The sequence below is a fragment of the Halichoerus grypus genome, chromosome 3 (genome assembly GCF_964656455.1).
Source record: "Halichoerus grypus chromosome 3, mHalGry1.hap1.1, whole genome shotgun sequence".
NCBI lineage: Eukaryota > Metazoa > Chordata > Mammalia > Carnivora > Phocidae > Halichoerus > Halichoerus grypus.
The window spans coordinates 132795606-132820246 of record NC_135714.1 but is presented as its reverse complement, the minus strand read 5'-3'; the positions used below and the strand labels follow the sequence as shown (position 1 = coordinate 132820246).

At 38.8% G+C, this 24641-nt stretch overlaps 1 long non-coding RNA gene across 1 annotated transcript in view; it reads left to right on the top strand.

Annotated features, from left to right (window-relative positions):
* The first annotated feature begins 822 nt into the window (after window positions 1-822).
* The window catches only part of LOC118528818 (uncharacterized), a 72576-nt gene continuing 48757 nt past the window's right edge, over window positions 823-24641 (top strand). The window contains exon 1 of the long non-coding RNA XR_013446530.1: window positions 823-958. This is a non-coding gene — a long non-coding RNA (uncharacterized LOC118528818). The remainder of the gene's footprint in view (window positions 959-24641) is intronic.

Genomic DNA, 24641 nt, shown 5'->3' with positions numbered 1-24641 from the left:
TTTATTAAACTACCGATTTCACTCAGCACATTTAAGATTGAATTTTTAAGGAGAAAAAGAAATACAAAATGGAAGAGAGTCAGACCATGTTTAAACAAAATGATGATAGTACAAACACAAAGCACAATAAATTCCTTCAAGTATGAGCTCTGGGAATAACCTTTTAGAGAGTCACAGATCATGTTCCCTTTAAATGCAGTTTGAAATTGAGAAAGAATTTTCTATCACAACTGAACTAAAAATCTGTGCAATCTAAACACTCTCCATGCCTGGAAAGTAAGCAGAAAAACATGTTGCATTTCAAATATAAATTTACTGAACGTTTACTTCGTGAGCATCAACAAATTTGAATTAAGTCATTGGGTGCACACCATAGCATTAAGCATTTGACAAGGATAATTCATCAGCAAAACTTCCCTTCTCCCAGGGAACTTGGGTTCATTCCACTATGAACAGTGCTGAATTGATGTGCATACTTAAAAAGTTTTAGTCTTTGGTTCTTATTCGAAAAAGGGAACAAAATCCATAATACTCCTTCCATTTATTCTAGCATTTACATCTGGATGGATAGAAAACGATATGACCTCTGCCATATTTTACTACTTTGGGACTATTTAGTCTAACACAGACATTTTATCATGGCGTGCCTCTGCTTCTTCCTTTCCAAATAAGCCCATTGGCATGTTCCCAAGCCCCTTGGTGTCAGGAGCAGTTTGTTGTAATCTGTCCTTGTCTCACCTCTCTAGGCAAGAATTGCACTTGACCTTCTCACCCCTACAATGCAACCATAGAAAATGTTTTATACCCCTGTGTTCCTTGCAGTTTCCTGCCACTTGGGATCTATCCACGCTGCTTCTTCTGCCAAGACTGCTTCTCCTCTCACTTCTTCTTCCCAACCAGCACGGCCTCATAATGCAACACTGAGCACAGCTGAAGTGTTTCCTTGTGCTCCTCCCAGGTGAGGCATGCTCCTTTGTGTTGGTCAGTGTACTCAATATATATGCTCATTATTGCATTTGTAATACTTATTTTTATATTTGTATTTGTTTTAAATCCTGTTTGCCTTGTTAGAATGATAGCACATCGTATGCCAGATATATATTAGCTGTTGATAAATTTTTCATAAATTCAGTAACCATCTTAGAGCTGGGGAAGGTAGAGATGAAGAATCATTAATTTTGTCAACAAAAAGGCATTTTAAAAGCTTAACTTGTGTTTTTAAAAGTATTTATTGAATATCTTGTATGCATGCACAAAGAGCTTAGAATTTTAATTAGGGAAGTGACATAATCAGTTTTATATTTTTCAAGGGCAATCACATTTCCCTTCCTAATTATCTCCCAGACACTATACCAGTTGCTAGGGATAAAAAGGTGACTGAGACATGATGTGCTCTATTAAAGCATGGTGATGATGGTACAGAAGGGGTTACAGACCTCTAAGCAGTTAATTAAAATATAATACGATATGGAATAAATAAGTCACAAGAATAGAAGGTAGAGCATAGGGAATATAGTCAATGGTATTGTGATAGTGTTGTATGGTGACAGAGGGTAGCTACGCTTGCGGTGAGCATAGCGTAACATCTAAACTTGTTGAATTGCAATGTTGTGTACCTGAAACTAATGTAACGTTGTCTGTCAACTATGCTTTGATTAAAAAAAAAGAAATATAGTATGATAAATGTCTTAGACAAGGTGTGCATCACTTAGCTTATTTTGTGTAACAAAATACCCCAAAATTTAGTGGTTCGAATGGTAACCATTTATTAGCTCATGATTCTGTAGATTGCCTGGGTGGTTCTAGCTTACAGCCTCAGAAGTGTCCCACGTGTTAGGAGGGTAGCTGACCATGACTCAGTATTTCAACAGAACCTCACTCAGAGGTCTAGTGGTTGGAGGGGACATGTAGAGTGACAAGGGTGACTAGGCCAAGTTTCACTCATTAAATAGACTGGCTACACTGCCTTACACTGAGGAAGCAGAGAGCCAAGATCAGGAAAAAGATGGGTCCCAGTGAACAAGTACTCTTAAGAGTACTTGTTTAGGGGCACCTGGGTGGCTCAGTTGGTTAAGCAACTGCCTTCGGCTCAGGTCATGATCCTGGAGTCCTGGGATCGAGTCCCTCATCAGGCTCCCTGCTCAGCGGGGAGTCTGCTTCTCCCTCTGACCCTCCCCCCTCTCATGCTTTACCTCATTCTCTCTCTCTCAAATAAATAAAATCTTTAAAAAAAAAAAAAAAAGTACTTGTTTAGATCAAGTTTGCTAATGTCACATCCATTAATGGAAGTCACATGACAAGCCCCAAGGCAGTGTGGGAGGACACTACCAAGAATCACAAGGAGTGGAATAGGAATTTTACTCGCCATTTTGCAAGGAATCTCTTTTCCATGACTCTTAGTTCTGCCTCCTTGGCTTTTGGCTCCTCCCTCTGAGATATTCTCCTTTTCTATAAAAAGTAAATGGCCCAGATTGGCAGTTAAGTAGTTTTCTAAGTCGGCCCCCAATAGAAATTTGGAAGTCCAGAGGCCTCTTTTTCATATGAAGTGACTCAGTTTCTTCTAGTCTAAGCAGTCTTAGACTGATACAGCTTCCTTCAAAAATGTGGGTGCTGTTTTTGGGGTGCCTGGGTGGCTCAGTCATTAAGCGTCTGCCTTCGGCTCAGGTCATGATCCAAGGGTCCTGGGATCGAGCCCCGCATCGGGTTCCCTGCTCTGTGGGAAGCCTGCTTCTCCCTCTCCCACTCCCCCTGCTTGTGTTCCCTCTCTTGCTGTCTCTCTGTCAAATAAATAAATAAAATCTTAAAAAAAACTGTGTGTGCTTTTTATACATATTTTAACAAAAGTCATTCCCACGGTTATTTTCAAGACAGGCCTTTCTCTACTTTGGGCTGCTTGTGAGGCAATGTATTTTAGAATCTGCGAAGTGCTTTTGTCTAACTGAGAAAGTCCACTAGATATCACCTTAAATTTTTTTTTAGAGTCCTAACAAGGATCTCACAGATATCCTTGATTTGATCTTGATACAGAAGCCATGTTTTACTGGAAGTGTCCTGAATTTTTAAAACACCCTCAGGTTTTAATTTACATTGGGACTCTGGCTGGCTGGAGAGACTGCAAATGAGAACCAGTTAATCCAGCACATCCTGGCTCCCCCATGTTCTACATAAATTCTTCCTGCAAGTTGATCAGCTCTTTCTTTAGCTCATCTTTCTTTTCCTATAAATTATCATAGACAACTAAAAGAAGCCAATAGAAATGTTAAAGTCTTTCTGAAAGTTATCTTGCCAATGTCCACATTTTTTTATCTTCCAAATTACCCCAGGCAATAGTTTTGTGAGTTGTTTCATAAGATTATCTCATACATGTCACAAACTTTCCATCCTCCACTAGCAGTTTGCTTGCCAATCTTCCAGACTTCACAAGATATTTTATGGTTTCTGCCCACAGAATGGTCTCCAAAGCCACTATCACGTGTTTATTGTTGTTGTTGTTGTTGTTATGGAAACATCCCAAGTCTAGATATCATTTTCTTTATCAGTTAGCTTTTGCTGGAAAAAAAAAAAATTCACTCCAAACATAGTCACTCAAAACAACAACCATTTCTTTAGTTCACTATTTTGTAGTTTGTAGGTCATTCTAGTGGTTCTTTGATCTGGGCTGGCAATCTATGACACTGAAAATAAGCTGATCTTTACTGAGTTCTCTCAGGCATTGCATTCAGCTGGCAGGGTGGATGGTGGGTGTATTACCAAGGATGGCCTTTCACACTGGCCTTTAACTAGAGCATAGTTTTCCACACATAGCAGTAGAGTTCCAAGAGCAGGAAGAGGGCGAGCCCCAATGTGCAAATACTTTCAACATGGGTTTCTTTCAAGTTAGCTAATGTTCTGTTGGTCAATAGGTCACATGGGCAAGCTCAGAATCAGTGTGGAAAGGCACTCGCAGAGGGTATAGACATAGGATAGTAAATTATGGTAGCTGTTTTTGTAAAAATCTACCACAAACTGTAAGAAGACTGTAAATGAAAAGAAAGGAGAAATTGACTAGCTATTAGAGTAAGACCAAATCCAAGCCATGTAGGATTTCAGAGCACAAATTCTAAGATTTAAATTCAGCAAAATAGAGAGCTAGCACAATAGTTTGGAGTCAGCATGGTTTTAAAAACACTCAATTTAACTGGCCACGAACCACAACTCATATGCACAATGTGAGATGGAGACACCTAGGTCAGAGAGCCCCCTACCCAGTCTATCTTCAATCTCACACATCCCAGATCCTATTATTAATGCACAGGTCACCTTTCTGAGGTATTTTATTGGTCAGCCATTCTTAAAGTCCTAAACACCTCTGATTTCCTGGGTTCCTTTCACTCAAGAAGTCTCTAGATGCACGATTTCTCCCTTCAGTGGGATTCTCCTGAAGAGACTGGCACCCTTGTACTATCAAGTCTTGGATTACCTTTCAAGATTTAGCATTGATGTCAAAGGTGCTTCAGTCTGGTTTAAGGAGAATTCCTCCATGCTCCCGTGAAAATTTCAATCGGAACATTTATAAACATTTATAAACAGTTATAAACATTTAACTACCTTCACCTGTACTCAGCCAACAAGAATCGATTTTGAGGATGTTTACGTAAGTATATATTCACACATTACCCACTGTGTCAGAGGTAGAGAATTGTGCTCAATAACAATTTTGGTGATAAGATTTGGAAGGAATGGGATCAGAGAGCACTGGAAAGCAGTCTGGCTGAGAAGAGAAATTGACTTGTCAGTGAAATAATTGTTAAACATTTAAACACAAGAGCCTAACATGCTCAAGTGGTATATTTATTTTCAAAATTCTAAGGGAAACAGCAACTCTCCAGCATATCAATTTGATCATGTCTTAATTTTCATTGAATAAAAAATGATAATAAATCAAAATGACATTATTTTATTATATCCAGCTCAAGAGAAAAAAATTGAGGCAAGACCCAGAAGGAATGTGGAAGAAACTGCTAAAATAAGGGTGAAAAGGTAAAGAAAAAAAGAAAAAGAAGAGATATTCACTATCATCCAGCATTTTTATAGATCTTGGCATATAGTAAGGGACAGTAATGACTTCCTTTTTTTTTAAGATTTATTTATTTATTTTGAGAGAGAGAAAGAGAGAACATAAGTACGAGTGGGGGGAGGGGCAGAGGGAGAGAATCTTTCAAGCAGACTCCCCGCTGAGCCAGGAGTCCTACTCATGGCTCCATTCCACAACCTCGGAGATCATGGCCTGAGCCAAAACCAAGAGTTGGACGCTCAACCGACTGAGCCACCCAGATGCTCCAACAGTAATGACTTCTTAATTAATTATTCAGTTTAGGACTTAGGGATCATTTAACTCCCATGGCATATGTTGTTGTCCACTAAACTGGATTCTCAAGTCCTCCACCCTATTGAGCTCCCTGTTCACATGGCAAAAATAAATTAGGAAACCAAGACTGTGCCATGGCTACTCTCTGCTCCATCCAGAGAAATAAAGTCTACTCTAGCTATTGAAGTTTTGTGGAAAGTGTGAGCCAGGAGAAGCAGTAGTCCCAGATTGGTACAGCTTTCCTTGGAAAGTGTTTATTAAGTCAACTTAACAATATAGCCTGAGTCACAGAGCCTGACTACCCTGGCACTGTAGTCAACCTAATATATCTAGTGTGACAGCCCAGTATACATAGTGATTTCAGTGTCAGTGCCACTTTATGTCTCTGTTGGAAATGAGATGGCTTCTCCTGGATAAACTAAAGAGTTCAGGGCCCTAGAAAAAATAGGGTAAAAACAGCATTTAGTATCTTCTTTATGTGTATTTGGTGGGGAGGGCGGGGAGTGTTGCAGAATATTTGAATGTAATAATTATTTTTGGTTTGAGTCAACTACCATGTCTCTAACACTGTTTCAGATTCTGGATGTGCAAAGATAAATAATCTGTCTTCAAATAGTTTATGTTCCAAGAGGGGGAGACAGGAACCTAAGCCAATAATTACATCACAAGTAATAGTTTCTAGAATAAAGAAGGGAATTGAGGAAGAAATGATCCACTCTACCCATGTTGGGGAGTTGGGGGAACTTTCACATCTGAGATGAAATTTCAGATAGTTCTTAAAATTATGAATGTGTCCTTTAGCTATGATCAGCAGTGAAAAAATTATATGCAAAAATAAATGATATTAGCAAAATAAAATTTAAAATCTAAGGTGAAAGAGGAGATGCTAGAGAGTATGGCTAGAGTCCATATAAATTTTAAAGATCAGTGGCCTAAGTTTTTTTATTATTTTTATTAATTTTCTTTTTTTATTAAGTTTTTAATTTTAATTCCAGTATTGTTAACATACAGTGTTATATGAGTTTCAGGTGTACAATATATGATTCAACAATCCTATACATTACTCAGTGCTCATCACAATGACTGTGCTCTTTCATCCCCTTCATTTATTTCCCCCATCCCCTCACCCTCTCGCCTCTGGTAACCATCAGTTTGTTCTCTATAGTTAAGAGTCTGTTTCTTGATTTGTCTCTCTCTCTTTCTTTTTCTTTGCTTGTTTGTTTTGTTTCTTAAATTCCACATATGAGTAAACTCATGATATTTGTCTCTCTCTGGTTCCCTTATTTTGCTTAACATTATACCCTCAAGCTCCATCTATGTTATTGCAAATGGCAAGATTTCATTCTTTTTTACAGCTGAATTATGTTCCATTGTGTCTATATACGACCTCTTCTTTATCCATTCATTTATCAATGGACCCTTGGGCTGCTTCCATAATTTGGCTATTGTAAATAATGCTGCAATAAACATAGGAGTTCATGTATGCCCCTGGATTAGTGTTTTTGTATATTGAGGGTAATATACCAAGCAAGCAGTGTGATTACTGGATCATAGGGTAGCCTTATTTTTAACTTTTTGAGGAACCTCCATACTGTTTTCCACAGTGGCTGCACCAGTTTGCATTCCCACCAACAGTGCACAGGGCAACAAAAGTTAACATGATCAGTAAACTTCTTTGGATGATAATTTGTGTGGCTTTGTCCCGCTGTCTCCCTGCAAAGTTTAATTATTGATAAACCATTATTATTTCTAATCACAAGACACTTTTTACAATAACACGTATGGTATTTTCTCCTAATTGCTAAGATTTTGTTTGTTCAAACTTAACAAATCTCTACTGGAAATGCATCTGAATATTTCTTATCTGAGATACTGCAGAGCTAAGAAAAAAAAAGGGAAAATGCATCTGCACTAAAATTAACTACTTCCAAAAAATTAGCAAGCATAGAAAATAAATAAAAATTTTGCTCCTTGAAATTTGCATTTTGCATATTAAAACATCCAGCGTTCACAGTCCTCATTGAAGATGGCATAGTACATAGTATGCTGTCAAATGGATTAAAATGTAAATCTTACTTGAGAAACTCTAAGAATGGCGCTGCAATCAACATAGCTAATGATGAGTGGGGTTGTTTTTTTTTGTTTTTTGTTTTTTTTTTCAGTTTAGAACTGAAAGCATTAGAAGTACACTGTGAGCTCTTTGATTCAGAATCTCCAAAATGAAGTATAATTTTTAATACATAATCATCAATGTTGAATTAAAGCATACAAATAAATGAATGAATAATAAGAGTTTCTCTGGTAGCTCTTATAATAAATACCTTGAATGGAGAGGCTTCAAAAAGGACCAATATGACAGTGATAAACTCTAGGCAACACCTCAACAGAAGTGAGAGGACAAGGATAAGTACTGGTATGTTTCTTCATGGAAATATATATAATTTTTAATCAACTTTTTCACCCAGAACACATATTTTATTGCTTATTTAAGTTCCCTTAAGATTTATTTTTCTATTGTTTTAAAAACAAAACTTGTTAGGGGTGCCTGGGTGGCTCAGTCGCTTAAGTGTCTGCCTTCAGCTCAGATCATGATCCCAGGGGCCTGGGATCGAGTCCTGCATCGGGCTCCCTGCTCAGCGGGAAGTCTGCTTCTCCCTCTTCCTCTGCTGCTCCCCCTGCTTGTACTCTCTCTCACGCACTCTCTCTTTCTCTGTCAAATAAATAAATAAAATATTTTTTAAGAATTTGTTCAAAATAATGATCATTTCTAGAATCTCACATAAGTTAAATTGTTTTTAAATTTAAAAGTACCAAATGAGAGAAAAATAAAAATTCATTTGATGCACAAATGTAAGTTTTATAGGTGTTGTTTGTACTTGACACAATAAATATGCAAAAAACAAAAAAACCAAAAAACCCTGACGACAGAGTCATTAATTCAACAAATATTTGTTTTGTAAGGGCAGAGAACATGAAGATGAATAATGTGGTCTCAAGTCTTCTAGAAGTTCATGCTCTAGTTGAGAAATTAGACTTGAAAATAAATTACAACAAGAGGTGATCAATATTATAGTAGAGGCAATCACAGTACATAAAGGGAAGGAGCATCTGAGCACATTAAAATCATCAGAGGAGTTCAGAACAAATTCCAAGATCAGACCCTACCCTAGACAATTAAATCACGTTTTTTTGGCATAGGCATTTTTTTAAATGCCTTAAAAGAATATCTGATGATAGTAACATACAGCCAGAGTTGAGAAACTCTCACAGAGATCATCTGATATTGAGCTGAGCAGGGGAGACGCTAGACATTTCAGTAAGTGGTAACAGCACAGGCAAAACTCTGGAAGCCTAAATTTTTTTTTTTAATATGGTTTATTTAGGAACTCCAAGTAGTTAAGGTCTACTGCGGAGTAGATTTTGGATGGGAACTGATGGGTAGAAAGTGATAAGAAATAAAGTGCATGTTTGTGGAGCATGGATTACAGGGAGACAAAACTATAGGACACCCATAAAGAGTCTATTGTAGAAGGCCACATGGGAAAAGCAAAGCTCTGAAATAGGCCAAAGGAAATAGGAAAGGAGAAAAAAGGAGAATGGCAAGATTTAGCGAGAGATTTTTACAAGTGGCAATGTGGTTTTGTGGCATAAGCTGTCTTTGGAGGCTTTGTGAACCACTACTTCCTCATCTGTAAACAGAAGATCTAGTGAAAGGTTAAGTGTAATATAGAGCTAAAATAACTATAATAGTGCCTACTAAGGAAAAAGTATGCAGGAAGTATTCATTTTTTTCATTTGCAGGTAGATTAGGTAGATCTTAATTACTCAATGAGATGGGAGGGATGAGGAGTGGTAGGAAAGGCCAGGGAGAAACCCAGGAGGACTCCATGTTTCTGAGTGGATGAGCAGACTCATGGCATTGTGGGGATGCCAAGCACCAAGATAAGAAGGCAGTCAGGAGCACAATTTTGGGAAGGGGGAGGTGATAGGTGAGTGGATAACATGAGTGAAAAGCTCTGGAAGGAGGGATAGAAGTATACAAGTTGTTTGAAATAAATTTGAATCTTAGATACCTATGGAGCATCCACTTGGAGATATCTGAGAAGCTGAATATTTTAAACTAAGAACATGAAATGTTTATTATATGAAGACCTAGCATGGGTATCAGAGCTTTGAATTTAGCTTTATCATCATCATCATCAATATTAATAATATTTACTCATGCATCAGGCAACTAATTGAGCCATCCATGTACATTATCTAGTCATTCAACAACCCTATAGTGTAGAATTTTAGAGATGAAAGCAACTGAAGCTTAGAGATATTAGGAAATTTCTCAAGTATTAATAGTATTAACAACAATAATTCTATATATAAGCATCTCATATAACAGTTAAATTAAGAATAAAATGTATATAACATTTAATTGAAGTCAATCTATGGGGTATTCGGATCTCACCCAATGATCCTGGATGTTCAGGAGGGCTGGCATCTGATTATCTTTGTTCTAGAAGGATTCCTAAGGTTATAGACTGAATCCATGAACCAATTTGTAAACCCAGCAGGTCTCAGACATAAGCTGTTTAAAACCATTTAAGAATTAGATAATTTTTTCCAAATTGCCTCTCTCTCCTGCTGCTTACCAAATCATGAAATTCCTTATCCTTCGTGAAAATGCTTTGTGCTGAGAGGAGTTTCTTATCTTTGGAAATCTTGATATAAGAATTATGTTTCTTTACTAAAAATGTCAAAAGATTCTTATGGAACAAGAACCCATGAAAGGATCTAGTTTTAACATCAGGTTGGGTAATATTTGTATTGTTACTTCATAGTAATATAAATAAGAGCAGAAAACTCTCAAAAAAATCTGTATCAAGGAAGGAGAAGGATAAAAAACAAGCAAAAATATGAATAAGAAAGGAAAAATTAAAAGGAGAAATGAGGGAAATCCAAAGGAGAAAGGGAGAGAGAAGGACATTAATGGGGCTGTTAAAGAGCAGGAAAAGAGGGGTGGAATGTGGAAGGGGGGAAGGAGAGGAGATAGAGGATAGATGGATAGATACATACATGGATGATAGATGCAGTTTTATTTGTACACATGGGTGCATACATTATAAAACCTTTTTTAAAGCCCCAAACATGTTCAATTCATTCATGATCAAAATTCTATTTGAGCCAAACGTCATCTGTTTCAACTAATAGTCAATGAGAAAAATTTACTAAGATATATCATGATAAAAATGTGATTTGTACTAGTGCTTAGAGAAGATCAAGCTTTAGATTAACCATTATACTTGTCTAATGGTTAAGAAGTTTGGAGTTAAGTTAAGAAGATTGGAGATTGTTTACATGCCAATTACCATAGCACTTAAAGTTATACTTATTTGCTATTTTATCATCATAAAGTGGAGTTTCTAGGTCTGTTTACTAAAGAAATATAAAAAATTTCCCATAATACTGAATGCCATGATCAAAATGTTTCCATAAAACGATTTGTGATGCTGAAATTTACAAAAATTTTTTCAGAAAGTGTATTTGTTAGCATTTCCATTTTGTAGAAAACTTCTAGTTCCATTTTTTAAACCATGTTTATCATAGCAAATTTATTTTTCTCACCAAGCTTGTGATAACTAACCCACTGATTCTCACCTCACAGATCTAGTTCTAATATATCCAATAAGTAAAAACACAGAGAGATCTGCCTACTACTGGAGGACTGAAAGATTTACTAAGGAGAAGAAAATTTTCTTTATAGCTTTTCTCTGAAGTTTATCACTTTTATTTGTTTGAAATGAGCTCACATGCTATGATGAGCAGAGCTTGGTTTATGGTCACACAGATGAGTTTCGATTCCAGATCTGCCACATAGTGTGTAACTTTGAGTAATTATTTCTCAAAGTTTCAATTTCTGAAAGAAAGAAAAGCAAGCCATATTTGAACAGTGACTAGCACATGAGATAAAACATGAGTGAAATGAATGAGTGAAGGAAGAGCTAACATTATGCTCTCAACTCAAAGGTGCTCAATAAATTTTATGTTCTTCCATTTTAAGAGTCACCTTATTCTCATCTTAAGGCTACAATTAACATATTTCTTATTCATAACTATGAATTATGTAGAACATGTAGGCAAGTGACTAATATCCACAAGTCCATGTTTATCACCTGTTTCATTTTCAACTCAAACCACTCTTTCCAGGAATCTCTCAAACTTGGAGCTCCATTGTTTCCTTTTGATACTTACGTTTCTCTTGTAACACAGTTCTTTGCTTCTGTTGACTTTTGTCATTGTCTTCAAGCCATTTAAAGGGTCTTTGTTTTGCCTTTTGAACTGGATGCCTTCTTTAAAGACAAAAATGTAAGGACTACCAAAGTGCTGTCTGTCTGGACACACAGCAGGCAGGCCAAACAAAATGCCTGCTACCGAACCCTAGGTGACACGGACAGGTTTTCCATAACTTCCTGCCTTGCAGACACCAGATGTGACGAAACCGGCTTCAATGGCACTGAATAAACAGTTTTAAATAATGATGCCAATGTTTCTCTACTATGATATAGACTAAGAGAAGACTTTAGTGTTTATTTAATCTACAACATAAGGTCATTATAATTTGAGAAAAATTCAAAACATTGGTTGTACCAAATCAAAAAGAAAATCCCCAAATCAGGGGGGGCGGAGCAAGATGGCGGAGGAGTAGGAGACCTGGATTTCGTCTCCTCTCAGGAATTCAGCTGGATAGGGATCAAACCATTCTGAACACCTACAAACTCAACAGGAGATCGAAGAAAAGAATAGCAACAACTCTGAACAGAAAAGCGACCACTTTCTGGAAGGTAGGACGTGCGGAGAAGTGAATCCGAGGTGTTATTCGGGCGGATAAACGGCGGGGGAGGGGCCTCCGTCGGCCGCTTCTGGCAAGTGATAGAGCCACGGAGCACAAAATCGGAACTTTTAGAAGTCTGCTCCGCTGAGGGACGTCACTCTGGTGGCGAAGTGGGGGGTGGAACCCTCGCGGGACAGTGTGGTCTCAGGACCCTCGGGGTCACAGAAAGACCGGGGGTGCCTGAGTGCGGCAGAGCTCCCAGGTACCGGAGCAGGGAAGCCGGCTGCAGAGACGGAGCCCAGGCGCGGGCTCTCAGCTCGGGGTTGCTATAAACCGTGATCCGCGGCACAGTCGGGCCACTGCTCCTCCAGCAGGGACCCAACAAGCGGCAGATCCGGGGAGACTCACCTTCTTCCCCCGGGAGGAGAGGTGCGGGAGCGCACCGCGGGGATCTGTTGAGTTTGGAGACTCCACCCGGGGTCGGGTGCCGGATAGAAAGGCGCGGTCACAGGCCGGGTGAGCGCGGAGTGTGGCCGGAGACCGGGGAGACGGGAGTGACTGACTGCTTTTCTCTGGGGGCTCGCTGAGGAGCGGGACCCTGAGTTCTCGGCTCCGCCGGGCGGAGACTGGGAGGCCGCCATTTTCACTCTCCGCCTCCAAAGCTGTACGGAAAGCTTGCAGGGAACAAACGCTCCGGAGAGCAAACCCGAGCAGATTACTTAGCCCGGACCGGCAAGGGCGGGGCAATTTTGCCTCCGGCAAAGACATTTGGGAACCACGGCAACAGGCCCCTCCCCCAGAAGATCAGCGAGAACAGCCAGCCAAGACCAAGTTTACCGATCAATGAGAACGGCAGAACTCCAGCGCTAGGGGAATACTGCACATAGAATTCATGGCTTTTTTACCATGATTCTTTAGTCTTTCAAAGTTAATTATTTTTTTTAACTGTCTTTTTTTCTTTTTTCCTTTTTTCTTTTTTTTTGAATTTTTCTTTTTCCCTTTTTCAACCATCTTATCAATCCCTTTTTTAAAAAAAAAACATTTTTATTTTTCATTTTTAAAGTCATATTCTATCCCTTCATAGTAGTTACCCGTATTTTTGGCATATATATATAAGTTGTTCTCTCTTTAAAATCTTGAGATAGTCTCTTCTAACAGATCAAAATATACTCTAAATCTCTAGTGTATGGTTTTTTTCTACTCCCCTGCCTGATCACATTCTCTCCCTTTTTTCTTTCTTTTTTAATCCTCTTCTTTCTTTTTTCAAACAACTTATCAAATCCTTTTTTAAAATTTTTTATAATTTCCATCTTTACAGTCATATTCCATCCCTTCATCATATCAACCCTTATTTTTGTACATATATAAGTTTTTCTTTCTTTAAAATTTTGGGAGGAACTTTCTTTTAACAGTCCAAAATACACCCAAAATCTAGTGTGTGGCACTGATCTATAATCCAGCCTGATCATATTTGATCACATTCTGTTTTTGTTTTGTTTTGTTTTGTTCTGCTTTTGTTTGTTTTTATCTTTATCTTTTTCTTTTTTCTTTTTTTCTTTCCTTTTCTTTTTTCTCTCTTTCCCTTTCTTTTCCCACTGCTTCAGGTCTTTTCTGATTTGTTTAGAGTATATTTTCTGGGGACGTTGTTACCCTGCTAGCATTTTGTTCTCTCATTAATCTATTCTCCCCTGCACAAAATGACAAGACGGAAAAAATCACCTCAACAAAAAGAACAAGAGGTAGTACCGACTGCCAGGGACCTACTCAATACGGACATTAGTACGATGTCAGATCTAGAGTTCAGAATCATCACTTTAAAGATACTAGCTGGGCTTGAAAAAAACATGGAAGTTATTAGAGAAACCCTTTCTGGAGAAGTAAAAGAACTAAAATCTAACCAAGTAGAAATCAAAAAGGCTATCAATGAGGTGCAATCAAATATGGGGGCGCTAACTGCTAGGATAAATGAGGCAGAAAAAAGAATCAGTGAGATAGAAGACCAAATGATGGAAAATAAAGAAGCTGAGAAAAAGAGAGATAAACAACTACTGGATCACGAGGGCAGAATTCGAGAGATAAACGATACCATAAGACGAAACAACATTAGAATAATTGGGATCCCAGAAGAAGAAGAAAGAGAGAGAGGGGCAGAAGGTATAATGGAGCAAATTATAGCAGAGAACTTCCCTAATTTGGGGAAGGAAACAGGCATCAAAATCCAGGAAGCACAGAGAACCCCTCTCAAAATCAATAAAAATAGGTCAACACCCCGACATCTAATAGTAAAACTTACGAGTCTCAGAGACACAGAGAAAATCCTGAAAGCAGCTCAGGAGAAGAGATATGTAACCTACAATGGTAGAAACATTAGATTGGCAACAGACTTATCCACAGAGACCTGGCAGGCCAGAAAGGACTGGCAGGACATATTCAGAGCACTAAATGAGAAAAATATGCAGCCAAGAATACTATATCCAGCTAGGCTGTCATTGAAAATTGAAGGAGAGATAAAAAGCTTCCAGGACAAACAAAAACTAAAGGAATATGCAAACACGAAACCAGCCCTACAACAAATATTGAAAGGGGTCCTCTAAGCAAAGAGAGAGCCTAAAAGCAACATAGACCAGAAAGGAACACAAACAATATACAGTAACAGTCACTTTACAGGCAATACAATGGCACTGAATTCCTATCTTTCAATAGTTACCCTGAATGTAAATGGGCTAAATGCCCCAATCAAAAGACACAGGCTATCAGATTGGATTAAAAAACAAGACCCATCGATATGCTGTCTGCAAGAGACTCATTTTAGACCCAAAGACACCCCCAGATTGAAAGTGAGGGGGTGGAAAACCATTTACCATGCTAATGGACACAAAAAGAAAGCTGGGGTGGCAATCCTTATATCAGACAAATTAGATTTTAAACCAAAGACTGTAATAAGAGATGAGGAAGGACACTATATCCTACTTAAAGGGTCTATCCAACAAGAAGATCTAACAATTGTAAATATCTATGCCCCTAACATGGGAGCAGCCAATTATATAAGGCAATTAATAACAAAAGCAAAGAAACACATCGACAACAATACTATAATAGTGGGGGACTTTAACACCCCCCTCACTGAAATGGACAGATCGTCTAATCAAAAGATCAACAAGGAAATAAAGACTTTAAATGACACACTGGACCAAATGGACTTCACAGACATATTCAGAACATTCCATCCCAAAGCAACGGAATACACATTCTTCTCTAGTGCTCATGGAACATTCTCCAGAATAGATCACATCCTAGGTCATAAATCAGGTCTCAACCGGTACCAGAAGATTGGGATCATCCCCTGCCTATTTTCAGACCACAATGCTTTGAAACTAGAACTCAATCACAAGAGGAAAGTCGGAAAGAACTCAAATACATGGAGGCTAAAGAGCATCCTACTGAAGAATGGGTCAACCAGGAAATTAAAGAAGAATTAAAAAAATTCATGGAAACCAATGAAAATGAAAACACAACTATTCAAAATCTTTGGGATACAGCAAAGGCAGTCCTAAGAGGAAAGTATATAGCAATACAAGCCTTTCTCAAGAAACAAGAAAGGTCTCAAGTACACAACCTAACCCTACACCTAAAGGAGCTGGAGAAAGAACAGCAAATAAAGCCTAAACCCAGCAGGAGAAGAGAAATAATAAAGATCAGAGCAGAAATCAATGAAATAGAAACCAAAAGAACAGTAGAACAGATCAACGAAACTAGGAGCTGGTTCTTTGAAAGAATTAACAAGATTGATAAGCCCCTGGCCAGACTTATCAAAAAGAAAAGAGAAATGACCCAAATCAACAAAATCATGAATGAAAGAGGAGAAATCACAACCAACACCAAAGAAATACAAACAATTATAAGAACATATTATGAGCAACTCTATGCCAGCAAATTAGATAACCTGGAAGTAATGGATGCATTCCTAGAGATGTATCAACTACCAAAACTGAACCAGGAAGAAATAGAAAACCTGAACAGACCTATAACCACTAAGGAAGTAGAAGCAGTCATCAAAAATCTCCCAACAAACAAGAGCCCAGGGCCAGATGGCTTCCCAGGGGAATTCTACCAAACATTTCAAGAAGAATTAATACCTATCCTTCTGAAACTGTTCCAAAAAATAGAAATGGAAGGAAAACTTCCAAACTCATTTTATGAGGCCAGCATTACCTTGATCCCAAAACCAGACAAAGACCCCATCAAAAAGGAGAATTACAGACCAATATCCCTGATGAACATGGATGCAAAAATTCTCACCAAAATACTAGCCAATAGGATCCAACAGTACATTAAAATGATTATTCACCACGACCAAGTGGGATTTATCCCTGGGTTGCAAGGTTGGTTCAACATCCGCAAATCAATCAACGTGATACAATACATTAACAAAAGAAAGAACAAGAATCATATGATCCTCTCCATAGATGCAGAAAAAGCATTTGACAAAGTACAGCATCCTTTCTTGATCAAAACTCTTCAGAGTATAGGGATAGAGGGTACATACCTCAATATCATAAAAGCCATCTATGAAAAACCTACAGCGAATATCATTCTCAATGGGGAAAAACTGAGAGCTTTCCCCCTAAGGTCAGGAACGCGGCAGGGATGTCCACTATCACCACTGCTATTCAACATAGTATTGGAAGTCCTAGCCACAGCCATCAGACAACAAAAAGAAATCAAAGGCATCCAAATTGGCAAAGAAGAAGTCAAACTCTCACTCTTTGCAGATGATATGATACTTTATGTGGAAAATCCCAAGGACTCCACCCCAAAACTGCTAGAACTCATACAGGAATTCAGTAAAGTGGCAGGATATAAAATCAATGCACAGAAGTCAGTGGCATTCCTATACACCAACAACAAGTCAGAAGAAAGAGAAATTAAGGAGTCGATCCCATTTACAATTGCACCCAAAACCATAAGATACCTAGGAATAAATCTAACCAAAGAGGCAAAGGATCTGTACTCAGAAAACTATAAAATACTCATGAAAGAAATTGAGGAAGACACAAAAAAATGGAAAAACGTTCCATGCTCATGGATTGGAAGAACAAATATTGTGAAGATGTCAATCCTACCTAGAGCAATCTACACATTCAATGCAATCCCCATCAAAATACCATCCACTTTCTTCAAAGAAATGGAACAAATAATCCTAAAATTTGTATGGAACCAGAAAAGACCCCGCATAGCCAGAGGAATGTTGAAAAAGAAAAGCAAAGCTGGCGGCATCACAATTCCAGACTTCCAGCTCTACTACAAAGCTGTCATCATCAAGACAGTATGGTACTGGCACAAAAACAGACACATAGATCAATGGAACAGAATAGAGAGCCCAGAAATGGACCCTCAACTCTATGGTCAACTAATCTTTGACAATGCAGGAAAGAATGTCCAATGGAAAAAAGACAGTCTCTTCAACAAATGGTGTTGGGAAAATTGGACAGCCACATGCAGAAGAATGAAACTGGACCATTTCCTTACACCATACACAAAAATAGACTCCAAATGGTTGAAAGACCTCAATGTGAGACAGGAGTCCATCAAAATCCTAAAGGAGAACACAGGCAGCAACCTCTTCGACCTCAGCCGCAGCAACTTCTTCCTAGAAACATCGCCAAAGGCAAGGGAAGCAAGGGCAAAAATGAACTATTGGGACTTCATCAAGATAAAAAGCTTTTGCAAAGCAAAGGAAACAGTCAACAAAACCAAAAGACAACTGACAGAATGGGAGAAGATATTTGCAAATGACCTATCAGATAAAGGGCTAGTATCCAAAATCTATAAAGAACTCATCAAACTCAACACCAAAAGAACAAAGAATCCAATCAAGAAATGGGCAGAAGACATGAACAGACATTTTTCCAAAGAAGACATCCAAATGGCCAACAGACACATGAAAAAGTGTTCAATATCGCTCGGCATCAGGGAAATCCAAATCAAAACCTCAATGAGATATCACCTCACACCAGTCGGAATGGCTAAAATTAACAAGTCAGGAAATGACAGATGTTGGTGAGGATGCGGAGAAAGGGGAACCCTCCTACACTGTTGGTGGGAATGCAAGCTGGTGCAGCCACTCTGGAAAACAGTGTGGAGGTTCCTCAAAAAGTTGAAAATAGAGCTACCATATGATCCAGCAATTGCACTCCTGGGTATTTACCCCAAAGATACAAAAGTAGGGACCCGAAAGGCTACGTGCACCCCGATGTTTATAGCAGCAATGTCCACAATAGCCAAACTGTGGAAAGAGCCAAGATGTCCATCAACAGATGAATGGATAAAGAAGATGTGGTATATATATACTATGGAATATTATGCAGCCATCAAAAGGAATAAGATCTTGCCATTTGCAACGACGTGGATGGAACTGGAGGGTATTATGCTGAGCGAAATAAGTCAAACAGAGAAAGACATGTATCATATGACCTCACTGATATGAGGAATTCTTAATCTCAGGAAACAAACTGAGGGTTGCTGGAGTGGGGGGTGGGGTGGGAGGGATGGGGTGACTGGGTGATGGACACTGGGGAGGGTATGTGTTCTGGTAAGCGCTGTGAATTGTGCAAGACTGTTGAATCTCAGATCTGTACCTCTGAAACAAATAACGCAATATATGTTAAGAAAGAAAAAAAGAAGAAGAAGAATGTAGCAGGAGGGGAAGAATGAAGGGGGGGAAATCGGAGGGGGAGAAGAACCATGAGAGACAATGGACTCTGAAAAACAAACTGAGGGTTCTAGAGGGGAGGGGTTTGGGAGGATGGGTTAGCCTGGTGATGGGTATTGAGGAGGGCACGTTCTGCATGGAGCACTGGGTGTTATGCACAAACAATGAATCATGGAACACTATATCTAAAACTAATGATGTAATGTATGGGGATTAACATAACAATAAAAAAATTAAAAAAAAAAAAGAAAATCCCCAAATCAGACCTACTGGTATACTGAAATGGATCAAGCCAATAGTCCATGATAACAATTATAAATTATTTTATATTTAATATGTGCTCAACATGAGTGCTTTCAAACATTACATCATTGAATGCTCCTCATCACAACCCAAAGAACTGGATGACTCTTTTTTTTTTTTTTAAAGATTTTATTTATTTGACAGAGAGAGACACAGCGAGAGAGGGAACACAAGCAGGGGGAGTGGGAGAGGGAGAAGCAGGCTTCCCGCCGAGCCGGAAGCCCGATGCGGGGCTCGATCCCAGGACCCTGGGATCATGACCTGAGCCAAAGGCAGACGCTTAACGACTGAGCCACCCAGGCGCCCCAAGAACTGGATGACTCTTATTCTCATTTTACGAATGAGGAAAATAAGATTAAGTACAATTCAAATTCAACCCACGAGGAAGTGCCAAAGTTGAGATACAGTGGTGCTTCCAACTCCAAAGCCTAATTTGTTTTTTCCATTATGCTTTGCTCTCTTTCGAAGTTCACACACATTTATTTACTTAGAAAAATATGGAATGTTTATAGGCACTTGGCTGCATAGACTCCCCTAAAGTGAATAAGGGAGGATCAGTAAACTTTCAGATTCATCTCTAAAAACAAACGCCTCCAAGTTAAAGCTAATAGAAGTTCAAGGTAAAAATTGAATCATTGTTTGCTATACCCTGAACATCTAATGGCTATGATTGTTCTGTTTCTACTCAACTGTTCTCAAGTCCTGGAGGACTGGTGACCTTGACTTACCTGAGTTCAGCTTAATAGCAGAAGTGTACAAATTTCCTACATGCAAACATAGTCACTCTGACGTTCTAAATGGAGCTGCTATCTATCAGTTTGTTGGGTTCATCAAGGAGCGCTGTGTAAGGTTTATTATAGTGTATATAGTATCACACTGAGGCAAGTAAGACAGAGCTGACAGATTTATCTGGTGTATCATTAACCTGTTGTACCTTAACATTCCAACGGCAACAGTATGCTTCATCCGAAGTTCTTGTCAGGTCAAACTAATTTCAGTGTGGAGGCTGTGCTTCCTATAATCACGCAGACCACAAACCTAGTGTAAGACAATTGCACTTCAGTGTCATTAAGACACAGCTGCCTTAAGACTCAAGGACGGATATTTCGTTGCTTGAGATTCGTTCTGTTCATTCATTACTGAAAGGGCCAGTGTGGAGGGCTGCTTCTTCTCATGTCCCACCTTATAATGTTGGTGACAGCCAAGAGAATATGGTTTCAAGGCAATGACTAGATTAATAAAAATCTTACCCCTTACTTTCAAATATCAAGCCCAAAAGCTCCACTACAAAATAAGGTTGAGAACATCAGGCCATGACAATTCAGCATCCTCTGATGTTAAAAGTCCACTTCCTTGATCTGGTGGGTTTGGTGCCTGTTTTCTGTTCTCTCACTGCTCCAACAGTTATACCTCAGTTTGGGATAATAACCTTTCCTTGCAAAGAGCACAGTTCTTCAGGCAAGTCGGTCCTGGAGGACCCCAATTCCTTAAGAAGTTGTTCTTTAATGGAACACGAGTTAAACACCAATCTCAAGCTTGTGACTTCACAAAGAGTTCAGCAGTTTCCCATTTTATTTTCTGATTGAAAAATATGGCCTCCATGTAGTTCCCCAAAGGCTGAAATGCCCACCGCGAGAATTTTCTGCAATTATCCTGACTCTGAGTAGTATTGCATGCAACTTCGGTTTTCATGCTGTTTTAATCTTTGTTCCTCTGCTTCACAAGATCCAAATGCTTCATGAATTTAGTAACTTTGCTAAAATTTGGAGAGTCAGGTTTAGGGTGAGAGTTATGGAGGGAAGGCCTATCACAGAATATGCCACAATTTGCTCACCTAACTGGCCCATATATCAGGGTTTTTTTTTAAAGATTTTATTTATTGATGAGAGACAGAGGGAGAGAGAGAGAGAGAGGCAGAGGGAGAAGCAGGCTCCCCAAGGAGCAGGGAGCCTGATGCAGGACTCGATCCCAGAACCCCCGGATCACGACCTGAGCCAAAGGCAGACACTTAACCATCTGAGCCACCCAGGCGCCCCCCTATATTGGTTTTTGAGGGCTGCCATAACAGAGTAACACAGACTGGGTGGCTTATAAAACAGAAATGTATTTCCCCACAAGTTTTGGAGAGTAAAAGTCCAAGATCAGGGTGCTAGCAGGGTTGGTTTCTTTTGAGGCCTTTTTTCCATGGCTTATAGATGTCTGTCTTCTCCCTGTCTTCACCTGGTCATTCTTCTGTGTCTGTGTCCTAATCCCTCCCTTAAAAGGACACCAGTCATTAAATTGTCACACCCCAGTGCCCTCATTTAACCTTAATTTCCTCTTTAAAGACCCTGCCTGCAAATACACTCACAATCTGAGGTAGTAAGAGTTAGGATTTCAACATATGAATTTCGGGGAAGGAAGTGGGGGGAGACAAAGGTCAGACCCTAACAGTCTCATCTCATTTTTTCTCTCCCCCATATATGCCTGGGTTATATTCTTCTGCCTTCTGAAAACTTCACTCTTGATGTAACTCCTGTCCCCTGTAGACAACCCTCTGGTGAGTATGATCCAGGCCCTTGTCCTCAGCCTGCTTCATCCACCATTTTTTCATACACATCTTTATTGTACTTTCAATGTATCCTCACACTCAATGTGAGCCAGAAGTGCTTAAAAAAAACTCACTGTGAGTCTCTCTCCTTTCTTACCTTCCAATATCATGAACAATGGGAGGAAGATGCAATAAGCAAGAAAGGCAAGAAAGCAACAGATCCATTTGCCCTTGAACAAGCTACAGTTAAGATTGGCATAGGAAGTATCATGCTTGTGTTCATGCTTACTATGAAATATTTTATAAGTGAAACAGAAATGAAGTTGTATGTTTTAAAAAGTGAAATGAGCTTTTCCTTTACTCTGCTTTCATACTTTTTAAAACCACAAACCTATTTCCATGTAAAAATATGACTAAATTAAAATAAAATTGTTAGCATTCATTTTCCCTAATTAGTGACTTCATTTCTAAAGAAACCATTTTATTTCAGTAATTAGTAAACGATTAGGATTTAATTGAATTTTTAAGCTGCTTCCAACCCCTAAAGTTTAGATCACTTAAATATCTATAATTTAGCATTTGGCATTTATAATCAGGGCAATATGAAAAGCATACTCTTTATCAGCACTGCTTTTTTTCAGGCAAGCAAAAGGTATCCATGGGAACATATTGTATGTTGTAGTACAGAAAAAAATACTTGTGGATCTGTCATAGAAATATTATGTTAGTAATTTTTCCCACTGGTTAATCATCTTAATGATGGCACACTTTATGATTAATATTGCTCATTTCCTCTGAAGAACCTCAAGGGTTTTTCACAGTATCTCTAGCCAGGATCTTTAGTAGGTATTTAGATGATTGATTCATGTTTTCCCACTGATACTCGCATCACCCCTGGGTAAATTATTTGGAGTGAAATTAAGGAAAGTTTAAGCTCTAGGTAAGTAATAAGGCTCACGTTGAGCATGTAATGTTCACCTGGCGCCTCCTCTGCATGAGCTTTTGTCATGCTACGGTTGAGATGTTCTTAATTTTTAGTAAAGTCAGTGTGTAGCAGGATGCAAGGGACATTAAATAGATCTTGCTTCTTATTTGTCTAAAATGTCTCTGGGTTTTTTTGTAATTATGCTTTTGAATTATGTTACTCTGACAGTAAACATGCATCAGAGAAGACAAAAGAATTTTAATAGGTGAGCCTGAGCAAGCATAAAGGAAGAGGATTAACAAAATGAGAGAAGATGCCTAATGAACTATGGTAGAAGAATTGGCCAATCTGGCAGTGTATTTTTGATCCTGTCCCCAGGCAAAAATCCCATCCAATTTCTGAGGGTTCCCATCTTTGAAGTTAAAAAACAGGCAGGTGAAACTTGGAAGCACCTGTGCCAAAGGGCCGGGATGTCCCCTGACCTTTCCATCATCATTGGATAAGAACTGCTCCTGCTCTTCCACGTCGACTTCTCGGAGTGCCTGAGACAATGCTCTTACCTTTTGTTATCTAAATCCTGTGTGTTTATAGAAACTGAAGAGGGGTCTGTAGACTGAATGTTTGTGTGCCCCCAAATTCATATGTTCAATCCTAACACAATCTGGTGATATCTGGAGGTGGGGGGCTATGGGAGGTAATTAAATCATGAGGATAAAGCCCTCATCAATGGAATTAATGCCCTTACAAAAGAAACCCCAGAGCTCTCCCTCCTCCCTTCTTCTGGGTGAGGACTCACCCAGAAGATCCGTGTCCCTGAAGCAGGAAGCAGATTCTCACTAGACACCTAGACCCTGAGTCTCCCAGCACCTTGATCTTCAACTTCCTAGTCTCTAGAACTGTGAGCAATACATTTCTGTTTATCGTAAGCCAGTCAGTCTATTGAATTTTTGTTGTAACAGCCCAAATAGACTAAGACAGGGTGAGAAAAAGGACTGAACACCTTTTGCTTACTTACTAATTCCTTCGTAAGAATGGTCTCAGAATTCTATGAGATCATCACTGTTGCTATTCTCACGTTAAGGATAAAGAAATGGAGGCTCAAGCATCATAAATAACTTTCCCGGGGTCATTTAATTAATAAGTTATATAAAATAATTTTAACTCACATCTGTATGACTCCAAAGCCCATGTTCACCCCATTCACCCTCTTCCTCTATCTCAAGAGAGTAATGGATACCAAGAAAGACATAGGGTCATGAAAGAGCTGGGATCTGAGGAAGTAGAAAATAAAGTGCATGGAGGACATAGACTATAATTTCAGAGAAGTAGCCCTCACAAAGGAAGTTTTGGAACCCTTGAACTGAGACCAAAAGAAGTGACTAGGCACAAAATCCCTGTGACAGGCTGTTAGCCTTCAGTCACAGCGTCTCATTGTGTGTGGTGCGTGTGTGTGTGTGTGCATGTTATGCATATATATCATACAGTTTTATTTATTTTCATCAGAAATCAGAAATTTCACCAGATTAATTTAAGATCAGGACACCAAATAGGCATTTTGACTCATTTCAGAGAGATTGATTTTCAAAGAAACGAATTTATATTCTGTTCAAGTAAACAAAATCTGATGTATCTTTAGAGTGTCACGTGGAGAATAGCTTACATCCAAGGAAAACCACCTTATCTTCGTAACCTCCAGGTTCTGCGTGCGGGTCTCCATGGAGATAATGCCTTCATGAGCAGTGAGCATAGCAAACTCATCCTTTAAAGAAACAACCTTTTGGGACTAGGTGAAAGGAAAATAGTTTTATTGATAGAAATAATTTTATTGATAGAGATTAAAAAACCAGATAGAAAATTTTCTTTTGAAATAATCATAGTGAAGAGCAACAACTTGATAAATGCATGGACTTATATTCACAAGTGGTACATATTATGCTCTTTTTCTTTTCTCATATTATTATTTTTTCCTTAACTAGTAAATCAAATCATGATCACAATGAA